The 12,918-nt window shown below is 42.5% G+C and overlaps 1 pseudogene; it reads left to right on the forward strand.

Annotated features, from left to right (window-relative positions):
• Positions 1-5,014: 5,014 nt before the first annotated feature.
• On the forward strand, positions 5,015-5,132 carry LOC126458822 (5S ribosomal RNA; annotated as a pseudogene).
• The last annotated feature ends 7,786 nt before the right edge of the window (positions 5,133-12,918 follow it).

The following is a 12,918-nucleotide window of genomic DNA, read 5'->3' on the forward strand; positions in this document are numbered from 1 at the left end:
TTTCAGAGTCTGGATATGGGTGTAGAAGAGTAAGCAAGCAAGCAGGTCCGGACCAGAAACAGTAACGCGTTTGTGTCGAGGGGGGACAAGCCGGAATTTATAGAGCAGTTCGCAGAGTGACTTCGGTCTGCTGAGGGTGCTCTGGTCACCCGTCGGGGGTGGATGACGGCCGACCTCGAAGGGAAATATCTAGTGCTGCGAGGAGTGTATACGGTGCTGTCTGTCTTTGTATTATATGTATGAATGATGTAAAAGGACTGATTTTGTATGGCACAGGATACGAGTTGTATGTTTACTACATCGAGACGGTATACAGCGATATATTGCTGGGTTGGAGAACTGTTTCGGGCTGTAATATTCAAGCTGCTGTCCTCCATGGGAGGAGTAAGAGCCTTTCCGTATTTGACGGCATGTAGGGCATGTGGCAGGGTTTAATTGTCGGTGCAATATGGTGATCTGTACAAAATACAATCATAATGCTCTATTCATTCACAAGACATCCTATGTCCAAACTGATTCAAACAAGATGGAGACAAGGTATGTATGGAAAGTTCTGAGAAAGCAAGTGTTCAAAGACAAGTTGAAGCAGAATATTCATCCCTGGCGGGGATGCCATCACTCGTTCACCACTGTGCCATTAGGACATATCGAGACCTGTAGTCGTAGGATACCGAAAATTCCGGTCATTTTCTCTCTTCTGTAAGACAGTGATTCGAATTCTGTTTGCGTAATTGTTCTGATTTCCCCCTGTCTGTGATTAGACAGTGCTGTCTTTCCAAACAACAAGGCTTCTTTTATGATTAGCGGTGTTTTCGTGAGCGTGCACAGGCTTTTAGCGGTGAGAACGTTTAACGTTTATGAGATGTATATTGATAGCAGGAAGAACATTTTGCGTGATGCGTCAGCCACTCTCGGTACGCGTGCACAGCTAGACACAGCTCGCATGTTCCGTTAGGAACAAAGCACCCTATGCTATTCTGTGGTGTCAGTATCCGCAGGTATCGCGCCAGCAATGGTAAACACACGTGCTGCAAAGAGGCGTCTCGCATATTGGACCGGCGTGAGCGCACCTTGGAGTTCTGTGACGTCAGTATAACACTTGAAGAACTCTAACTGTATATCCAAAAATAGAGGCAACTTTCACCTGCTTGCTGTAGGCAGCAGCTGCGTGAGAGTGATGGCTCGCACTGCCTTGTGTCCGACAGTGGCGTCGACATACGTGTGCTCTTGGAGCGTTTGTGCTTTGCAAGTAGGTCTTCTCTCCCATCCGGTCGCGTCAGCAATGGTGCTAGGTGATCATGTATTTCGAGAGGAATTTCTCAGGTGTCAAGTAAGAAAGGGCTGTCGCCGCCTCATGCTTGCAGGCCCTGTGTGTGGCTTGGCGGCTGACAGCCACGTGGACTGTCAGTGCATCCCGACTTCTGGGAGCATGTGTGGTAACTCCTGTGTGATGCAGCAGACAGGGGGAGGCGGTTGGTGCCTGTGCATGTTGTTGTATCTCTGTTGCATTATTTTGCGAGCACGTTTATGTGCTGTGCTATGCATTATTTCGATGGTTTACGAGTAATGCACGTGTCTGCACATCAGTGTACTGTATTATTTAGGACGAATTTGCATGTCTGCAGACTGTGTCTTGTGACCCCAAGCACAAAAGGGTGAGTGTTTTGTATCAGTGTGATAAATATACTATCTCAAATACATCCCTAAATAAATTGTTCCAATATAAATAAACTACACTCCTTCATCTCTCCAGCAGCCCAGCACAGTCTGAGTCATTTTCCCCTCCAGATAGCTATGTAGGATGACGTCATGGGATGGACAACAACACCTTCTGGTGGCGGTACTGTGTACTAGGTCAGTTGGACTACAGACTTCATGTCCAGCACAGGCTGAGTCCTTTTTCCACCATTTTCCCCCCACCATCTCGGATTACATCATGGAATCGATGACAGTGCCCTCTGGTGGCGGTACTGTGTACTAGGTCAGTTGGACTCTGGACCCCATGGTGACCACACTGTTTCCCGCCGTTTTCCCTCGCCATCTTGTATTACATCACGGAATGGATGACAGCACCTTCTGGGGGTAGTACCGTGTACTAGGTCAGTAGGACTCTGACCCCATGGCAACCATATTGGACGGTGGTAGTGCCTCAAATTGTTTAAATAAACACTGGTTCATGATTTGGAGAGTTGATGATCAGCAAGCATGTTTGCAGAGTCTCTTAGATGGATTATTATTTCAACAATTTATGAGTTGTTTTGGTCTCTGAACATAAATGTATTTCATTATTTTACGAGTGGTTTTGAGGTCTGTAGGCTGAGCAGTGCATTATTTTTGGCTGTTTACAATTTGCAAGCGCATCTGCAGAGCATTATACATGGGTAATTTACGAGTTGTTTGCAGGTCTGTATGCTTTGTAGCGTGACACCAAACAAGTTGAAGCATGTGTTCTATATCACTGTGATAAATATACTCTCAAAATCCATCCCTAAATAAATTGTTTCAAAATAAATAAAGTACACTCCTTCCCCTCTCCAGCAGCCCAGTGCAGGTCGAGCCCTCTCCCACCATTTCCTAGGATGAGGTGGTGATCTGGTAACTCAGGTTAGTGGAGGTAGCCGAAGTGCCCTTTCTTTCCTGCCATTTTCTTGATTGACCTACGTTCCCTCCAAAATTCAGACTTCCTGCCAATCCCTAGGAAGAGGTTGTGGTCAGATGACTTAAGTTGGTGGAGGTAGCGCAATTGACCTATCTTCCTGCCATTTTCTTAGGTTAGTAGAGGTGACATTGTCCTGATAGAATTTAACTTGCCACCATTTTCTTGGGGAGAGGATGGGAGGGGGTTAACTTAGCGGAGGTAGTCCAATTGCTCTATCTTCCCACCAAAATTCAAACTTCCCGCCAAAATCCGCCATCTTGAATGATGTCATGGTCGCCATCTTGGATAATGTCATACACTATTGCCAAGTCTACATGCCACCATCTTGGAGGACGTCATCAGCACCATCTTGGATACATCTGGCAACAATGGAAAGTGGGGTAGAAACAGCTTTGTCCAAATACTGAGACATTGCATGTAAAATTTATCTAATTAACATCTGAGGTCATCGGTCCCCCTAGAACTTAGAACTACTTAAACCTAACTAACCTAAGGACATCACACACATCCATGCCCGAGGCAGGATTCTAACCTGCGACCGTAGCGGTCGCGCGGTTCCAGACTGTAGCGCCTAGAACCGCTTGGCCACCCAGGGCCGGCGGTACGTAACGCAATAGTTACTTTCGTCCTTACGTTTTGCAAACCAGTGTACTGTCCTGTCTTGCACTGTGACGTGTAATGATGCTATCAGATCAAATACTGATGGCAGCTCCTGGAACTCTCATTATTTTCAGCAGATTGAGTTGCTGTCTGAAACCATATGTACATCACTTCTGCATCAGCGTCTCTGCTCCACAAACCACCTTGCGGTGCATGGCGGAGGTTGCCTCTGGCACTACGATGATTTCGGCCTTCCATATTCCATTCACGAATGGTGTCTGGAAAGTTTTACCGTAAGTAACCCTTCGAATGAGCTCTAATTTATCTTATTTTCTCGTCGTGATTGTTTCGGAAGATTCCTGTGGGAAGACGTAATATGTTGTCCAACTCTTACTCGATCATATGCTTTCGGAATATCAACACAAAACCGATATGAACAATGCCTCTCTTGTAGCGCCTTCGGTGAATATGATGATGACGATGTTTGGTTTGCGGGGCGCTCAACTGCGCGGTTATCAGCGCCCGTACAAATTCCGAACCGTTGCTCAGCCCTATCTCGCCACTTTCATGATGATGATGAAATGATGAGGACAACACTAACACCCAGTCATCTCTAGGCAGGTGAAAATCCCTGACCCTGCCGGGAATCGACCCCGGGACCCCGTGGTCGGGAAGCGAGGCCACGAGCTGCAGACCGTCTTCAATGGACCATCTCCGTAACTTTCTCGATGTAATTGAACGAACACGTCACAAAACGTATCACTCGTCGTGGGATCTCTGTATCTCTTCTCTTAATGCAATTTGTTAAGCATCCCAGACATGAGCAATACACTCTAAAACAAAACAAGAACAACACGCGACGTAGGGTGTGTCCGAATAGGACGGAAATCGGGAGATGTGACGCACATGTACAGACATACAAACCATTACACTTTCAGTAAAAGTGGATGATTTATCCTAGAGAAAGAGCCTCACAACCTGAGCAAGTCAATAACGCGTTTGTTCATCTCTGGTCCTTATGCAGGCAGGTATTCGGCTTGGCATTGATTGATAGACTCGTTTGGTGTGCTCCTCAAGGACATAGTTCCAAATTCTGTCCGACTGGCGCGTTTGATCGTCAAAACCCTGAAATGATTGGAGGACTTTGCCCATAATGCTGCAAAAGTTCTCGGTTGCGGAGAAAGTCGGCGACCATGCTGGCCAAGGTAGAATTTGGCAAACAGGAAAACAAGCAGTAGAAACTCTCGCCGTGTGTGGACGGGCATTATCTTGCTGAAATGTAAGCTCAGGATGGCTTGGCATGAAGGGCAACAAAACGGGGCATAGACTATCGCTGTACTGCCGCGGATTTCGACTATGGGGTTCATGCTGTGGAAAGAGTGGCATCCCAGACCGTCACTCTTGGTTGTCAGGTCATACGGTGGGTGACTGTCAGGTTAGTATTCCACAGCTGTCTCCAGACAAGGCTTCTCTGGTCAGCGGGTCTCGTTTCAAAGTGGTGCACATGACTGAAGTCCTACTCCAGTCAATGAGATTCCAGGCCGAAGACGTGTCTGGAGACGCCCCAGACAGCGGTTGGGCACCAGCCTGACCATTTTGGCTGTTGTTCGCGACCCCTCACATCACAGCGGTACGTCGACTATATTTTACGCCCCGTTTTATTGCCTTACATAGCAAACCATGCTGACCCTACATTTCAGCAAGATAATGCCCGCCAACAGAGGGCGAGAAGTTTTACTACCTGTCTTAGTGCTTGCCAACGGCCTTGCCGCATTGGTAACACCGGTTCCCATCAGATCACCGAAGTTAACCGATGTCGGGCTGGGCTAGCACTTGAATGGGTGACCATCCGGTCTGCCGAACGCTGTTGGCAAGCGGGGTACACTCAGCCCTTGTGAGGCAAACTGAGGAGCGACTTGATTGAGAAGTAGCGGCTCCGGTCTCGGAAACTGACATACGGCCGGGAGAGCGGTGTGCTGACCACATGCTCCTCCATATCTGCATCCAGTGACGCCTGTGGGCTGACGATGACACGGCGGCCGGTCGGTAGCTTTGGGCCTTCATGGCCTGTTCGCGAGGAGTCTTAGTGCTTGCCAAACCCTACCTTTGGCAGCTGTCCTCAGTTCAGAACATTTGGAGCGTTATGGGCAGGGCTCTCCAACCATCTCGGGGTTTTGACTATCCAACGCGCCAGTTGGACAGAAGCTGGCAAGAAATCCCTGAGGAGGACACCGGACAACTCTATCAATGAATGCCAAGCCGAATAACTGCTCACATAAAGGTCAGAAGGGGACCAACGCGTTATTGACTTGGTAAATTTGTGAATCTCTTTCTCTCGAATGAATCATCCAATTTTCCTGAAATTGTATGTACATGTACATCTACCGATTTGCGTCCCATTTGACTAATTCTTCGAGCTGCGTCTCTTGTGTCTGTGTGTGTTTGAAGTACTCAAGAATCAGTCAAACGGGTGTTTTCTGAGCCATTTCTTTCGTGGATTAATTACTTTTCCTTAGATTTCTTCCAGTGAATCTCAGTCTTCCATCTGCTTTTCCAAGCAGTAGATTTATATGACTAGTCCATTTTAGGTTGCTCTAGTCAGTCATGCAGTCGTTCTCCGGTATTTCATTGTTAATTCCGGATATTTTTTTGTAATTGCGTGTAAGCTGCTGCAGGGGGGCGAGGGGGGGGGGGGTTAAAATATGGGAGATGGGGAAACCCTTTATCAGTTTTCTAAATAGCGGTAACCGACACACAACTAATGATATCGGTACGTTGATGGGAAGATTTACTGACGGTGTTCGTAGACCACAGGTACCACCCTCGGCGCTTGTCTGACGCAGCAAATAACTTAATTTAATCCTGTAACTGTTTAATTACCTGCGACTTAGGGAAGAATACACGTGATGAGGAACACAGTTATCTGTTTAAATTTTTTTAAGTAAAACGCATTAATGTGGGCTGGTCTGTTCATACACTTTTTTAGTCATACAATAGATGTTAAGCTGTGATTAGAACTGCCACCACAGTGGTCGTTTTGCATTGCGCTGCAACCTGTTGTCGCGCTGTTCAGTCACACTTCATTTATTAGCAGCAGGATTATTTGAAAGTCAGTGTTTGAATATTTTGTTCTGATTTTGATAGTTGGCGCAGTTAGTTACATCTTCTATAAACGTCTTGAACGACTCTATTTATCGAAACTGTATATGGAAAGAGTCACTTTAAAGAATATGTATACATGATTAGTGTTAACATTTATGAACAGATAATTTTTTAGTCCTGCTTATGCACAACACTTAAAAACAAGTTTTTTTTCTCGTGTAATTGACATTAGTTCACCGTAACGATGCTATCAATCACTTTCACCAACATACGCGTGTCCATTTCGCGATGCGACTGTCTGTGTACCTCGACACGATATAGGGACGAAAGTACCTCCACTTGTGAATTTTAATTACACGCAGCTCATAAGTCTCTCTCAGTTACTATGTTCACTGATTCATGATCAAATCCACGATGTTTTGTTAAAGAAAATCCGTAACCATCTGGACGGTACTGATTGTTAAGTCGACGACACGACGCACGAATGCGGAAAATTTGTTTTTCGCCATAATTAACAAATACTATTGCTGATGAACATTGATATAGAACATAAATTTCTATGGTGAAGATCTTAACTGCTTTTGGCAACGCAACAGTTGGCTTTTTTGTAGGTCGCGCGTCCGACGTACTCTTGGCGCCCACGACGAAAGTTCACACGCGACTTTCGACAGTCACATCCGATGCTGACGAGAAAGGCAGTTGTAGAGTCTGAGGCGAACAGCGATATTACAGTCCGCTTACAGGCTTAATCGAACAGTAATCGATGTATTCGTCTATTCGTACGCAATACGTTAGATTTACTTACTTCAATAGTTATTTCGCAGTCACGGCACCAGTCATCGAGTCCCCGCAGCACTTTCCATCGCTACAGTCTTGCTATAGGCAGCAGCGTTCTCTGCGAACAACCTCACGGAGCTTGCGACGCAACCCACTGGATCATTTATACACAAGGTGTTTCAAATTACTATTACAGGCTTCTAGGGATTACAGATGGGACTTACAGGACCTTCAAACGGTCAATATTTATTATACAATAATATTGTGTCAATACATTGTGCGAAAGTGCAAGGCAGGAAAGGCACAATAGTATTGCGCAATATTTATGCTCGAGAGGCGTCAGAACTCTGCCTGCATAGCGAACGCGTTGACGTTCAATGATATGAATCATAAATGTATTCCGATTGAGTTGCTTGTCAGGCAAAACAGGTGCAGAAATTATGCACTAGGTCCCAATTAAGTCCAAAAATCTTCCAGTAAACATTTCAATGGACCAGGGCTCGTCCACTGCAGATTAGATTTGTAAACAACAACAGCAAAATGGTTCAAATGACACTGAGCACTATGGGACTTAACACCTGAGGTCATCAGTCCCCCTAGAACTTAGAACTACTTAGAATTAACACCTGAGGTCATCAGTCCCCCTAGAACTTAGAACTACTTAAACCTAACTAACCTAAGGACATCACACACATCGATGCCCGAGACAGGATTCGAACCTGCGATATTAGCGGTCGCGCGGTTCCGAACTGAAGCGCCTAGAACCTCTAGGCCATAGCGGCCGGGTTCTCGCTTCCCACGCCCGGGTTCCCGGGTTCGATTCCCGGCGGGGTCAGGGATTTTCTCTGCCTCGTGATGGCTGGGTGTTGTGTGCTGTCCTTAGGTTAGTTAGGTTTAAGTAGTTCTAAGTTCTAGGGGACTTATGACCACCATAGTGCTCAGAGCCATTTTTGAACCATAGCGGCCGGCTCAACAACAGCAACTAATTACAAATTAAACAAGTGAAGTGTGTACTTTTTACTATGTATTTCTCTATTGTAACAACTGAAAGCTTAGACGATATTTACTGTATCACCTGCATCAACGAAAAAAAAAGGAAAACAGAGTAGGCTCACTGGGCAGCTTACATTTTCTTATTTAGCAATTCTGAAAACCGCTACAAGTAACATAAACATTTCTGCTTGCTGCCATGACATCATGATCCTCAATGTCCTCTGATATTGAGGAAAATGAGGTATCTGCCGCTTTTTAAACATTTTTACAAAGTATCCCATGGTGCTTTAATTTGTATTCTCTAGCACACTCCCTGATCTTTTCTCATTTACTTTTTCAGTTGTTTAGGAAACTCGTTGGGAGCGAATTGAATTTCTCTCAGCCAGAGCTTCCGTTTATTGCGCAACAGCACCTTACACGGTACAAGGGACGGAGATGACAGAAGGGATACTTCCAGATGTCGTGTTGGGCCTCCTTTTGCCCGGCTTAGTGTAGCAGCTCTACATGGCATGTACTTAGCAAGTTGCTGGAAGAAATATTGATCCATTATGCCTATGTAGCCGTACATAATTGCGAAAGTGTTTGCCAGTGCTCGATTTTGTGCACGAACTGACCTCTGGGTTACGTCTCACAGATGTTAGATGGGAATCATGTCGGGTTACCTGAGTGGCCAAATCTTTCGCTCGAACGGTCCAGAATGTTCTTCAAACAGTCACGAACAATAGTGGCTTGGTAACATGGAGCACTGACATCCATAAAAATTCCATCGTTGTTTGATGCAAATGGTGTTCAAGTAGCCGAACGTAACGATTTCCAGTAATATCAGAGATTGAGTCCGCCTTGGTGCAAAACACCTTATTATTCGTTTATTTCTTTATTATCTCAAACTAGCTTCGGCGACAAATATCACCATCATCAGTGGGTTTTTTTAATCCAAAATATACAGAAAATAGCATGGCTATACAAACACAGTAAAACATTATTACACTTTTACTATTCGTCTTTTGAAGTATAGTTTTTTATGGATACTTTCATACTACCTTATTTACTGTATGTTACAGCATGTTCTAAGCAATTATTGGTGCTGTTTGTGACATATTTTCTGTTCTCTTTTTTCTGTTGCCGTTTTTTACTTAGCGAACATCATGTCATCTGCAACCATGTGAGCGGCTGTTAGTAAACAAATACTAAAAGGTGCTGACATCAAAGTTCACCTTTTAGTATTTTGTTATTTATAACTTTGTTATTTATAATTTCCCCAGCTGATTCTTGTTTGTTGGGTGTCATTACTATACTTGTATCATCAGCAGAAAGAACTAGCTTTGCATCTTAATGAGTATAGAGTCGCAAGTCATTAATCTATATTAAGAACAATAAGGGACCCACGGCTGAACCCTGTGGGACACAATTCTTGTACCTCCCCAGTTAGAGGGCTCTGCTGATTTTTGCAATCTGTACTGTTGATTTCAACCTTCTGCTTTCTTCCAGTTGTATATGAATTAAACCGTTTGTGCACTGTCCCACTCATACCACTATACTTCAACTTATCTAGAAGAATTTCATGATTCACAATGTCAAAACCCTTCAAGAGATCACAAAATATCCTAATGGGTGATGTTCGGTTATTCAGAGCATTTAATGTTTGATCAGTGAAAGCATATGTAGCATTTTCTGTTGAAAAGCCTTTCTGAAAACCAAACTGACGTTTTGTTAGTACTTCATTTTTACAAATATGTGATGCTGCTCTTGAATACATTATTTTTTCAAGAATTGTGGCTAAAGCTGTCAAATGTGAGATTGGGTGTAGTTGTCAGTATCAGACCTGTCCCCCTTTTATGCAATGGTTTAACAACAGCACATTTCAGTCTATCTGGAATACTGCCCTCTTTCAGTGAACTACCAAATATGTGGATGAGAATCCTAATTATCTGTGGGGAACAAGCTTTTAATGCTCTGTTGAAAATGCCATCAATTCCATATGAGCTTTTACTTTTGTGTAAATTTATTGTTTTTCTAATTTCATTAGAAGAGGTGGGTTGAATTTCAATTTTATCAAATTGCATAGGTATCGCCTCTTCTGTATACTGCCTAGCATTTTCTATTAAATAGTTGGATCCTATTTTCTCTACAACACTTAAAAAGTGATTATTGAAAATATTTCTACTTCTAACTTTTTTAACAAACTTTTTTATTAAATTTATAGAAATACAGTCTTTCTGTGCTCTCCATTGCCCTGTTTCCCTTTTATCAACATTCCAAATTGCTTTAATTTTATTATCAGAGGTGCTAATGTCAGACATAATGCACATACATCTGGACTTTTTAATATTTTTTGTTAACATAAAGCAGTAGTTTTTATAATGTTTCACTGTTTCTGGATCATCACTCCTTCTAGTTGTAATATATGTATTCCTTTTCCATTTCCAATATATTTTTTTAGTAAGCTGTGAACTTCACTGTTTTTTTAGGGAAACTCTTTCCAAATATACTCACAAAGGTATCATGAAATAAGTTAAATTTAAATTATCATTAAGATCGTTGTATATCTCATCCCAGTATAACTGTTGCAAGCTTTCCCTAAAATTTTCAGTTGTTAAATCGGTAATTGAGTGCACTATTTTGGAGGACTGTTTTTGATTACTGTATAGAGCTATGTCATATGCTGCAATTGGCTGTGTATCATGATCAAACAGACCATTCTTAACAGGAAAAGTTTTTATTCGATTAAATTTATCTTGGTAAATAAAAATATTATATATTAGTGTTGCTTTCCTGTACCATCCTAGTAGGAAAGTCAATAACTGATGTCAAATTGAAAGAACCAAGGAACACTTCAAGGTCATATTTTCCATCAGACTCTTTCAGAAAACCTACAATGAAATCTCCACAAACAATAATTTGCTTCCCTTGTCTGACTGATAACACAACAAAGAATCCAAGTTTTTCAAGAATAGCAGAAAATTTCCCAATGGGGAGGTATACATAGATGGATTTATAAAAGTACCATTATTTAATTTAAGCTCACATACACACATACATGCTTGTATATGTTGCTATACACAAATCATTTTAGTTTCTAAAGTTTTCAAACTATGATAAATTTTGACACATATGGCAACTCCTCATCTCTCCATAATGTCTCTACTTAGATGTGCTGTAAGCCTATATCCACCTACATTTGCCTTTTCCATATCTGTGACTATATGATGTTTAGACAAGCATAGTACATCTGTTCCACCTGCAGTCTCTAAAGCTTCTAGACAAACAAGAAGCTCATCTACTTTTTTTTAATCCCCTGATATTCTTATGCAATATACTCACATTATTTTTCACTGTGCTTTTATGAGAATCTTGTAATATTTTAACAACTCTGGCAGCTGCCTGTCCGAGCTTCTCATTAAGCTTAATTTCATTCAATGTTAAATCACTGGATATTGATCTTAGCCTAAAAAGTAGGTACTCCTATGAGATTCAGTGTCCCCCTCCATTAAAGATTTTGCTGTCATACGAGCCATTTTATCCTTCCCTTTCCTGCTGAGATGCAGGCCATGTCTTGTGAAGACCCGCATACCAATACCATCAAACCAGAACAAAACATATGCCTAATAAAGTAGCTGCCTGAAGCAACTGATCTAGCTCCATATTGATGTTCCTGACAAAGCTGTTCAATTACGGCCGACCATACTGCATGCAAGCAGGAACCAAGACAAATCTGTACAGTTCTTGGCAGATGCTATTTTTACCAGGTCACGCTCAATATTCTAGCCCTGATTCCTATCAACACTGTTTCCCACTCCACCCACTTTCACAAAATGATCGTGCTTTGCTTGCACAATGATCCTACATCCTCTATCACCTGGCTAAGACATGCACTGAGCTTGAAAAGACTTGGGACCTGGTACCTGTCAACTAATTTTTCCTGCATGATCTGGCCCACATCTCATCCAGGGCGGCTACCTACTGACAGAACTTTCCCCCAACTTTCTACTTTTTTTGAAATAGTTGGTTTCCTGGTGAAAGTCTATTAAATACTGACAACACTTACATCTATTTGAGCTTCTCCTTTAGTTAACTGAGGTAGCTAGGCAAATCTGTTATTTGTACCAATGATGAAAATGTCAGATACTTTTCTCTTTCTGTGGCCCCTGTTCCTTGCTACCACTTCGCACCTGTCCTCATCCTTCTCCCCTCTTAACCTCATGATTTCCTCCCTAGTACTATCCAGTTCAGCCATAAGGGCTCTAAATTTCCCTTCCTGTTCAGCTGTTTTCCTATCCCTTGAACATACTCTGCACCACCATGGAAGAGACCCATTTACTTCGCCAATTCCCATGCCATTACATTCCTCCCATTGTAACCATCTGTTGCAACTGTTGCATAGAACCCCAGAATTAACTTTCCTGTGGCAGCTCAAACACTACTCGCTCGTGGTTGTTTACAATACTTTTACAAAATTTATCTAGGCAATAACAGTAACATTCTATTAACTACAGATCACAAGAATCACTAATATACTTGTATACTACTAATATACTAACGTTATGCTCTTACTTGTGTACTCGAAAAATTAGGCTTAACATCGCGTAAGCGCGATATGGACTTAACGCGTTTTGAAAATAAATAAAACATAAAACTTAAAATCTTTAATTCCGCGCTACTAAATATATGTGTGATGAAAACAACCTAAATTCTTCAGTTAATACTTACACAAACGTTTTAAATTTGTATGTAAACTTACGTCTAATGTATGCGGAGACCGGTCCTTAGGTTGTGTATTTCTTTTTCTT

Source organism: Schistocerca serialis, chromosome 2 (genome assembly GCF_023864345.2).
Source record: "Schistocerca serialis cubense isolate TAMUIC-IGC-003099 chromosome 2, iqSchSeri2.2, whole genome shotgun sequence".
Lineage (NCBI taxonomy): Eukaryota > Metazoa > Arthropoda > Insecta > Orthoptera > Acrididae > Schistocerca > Schistocerca serialis.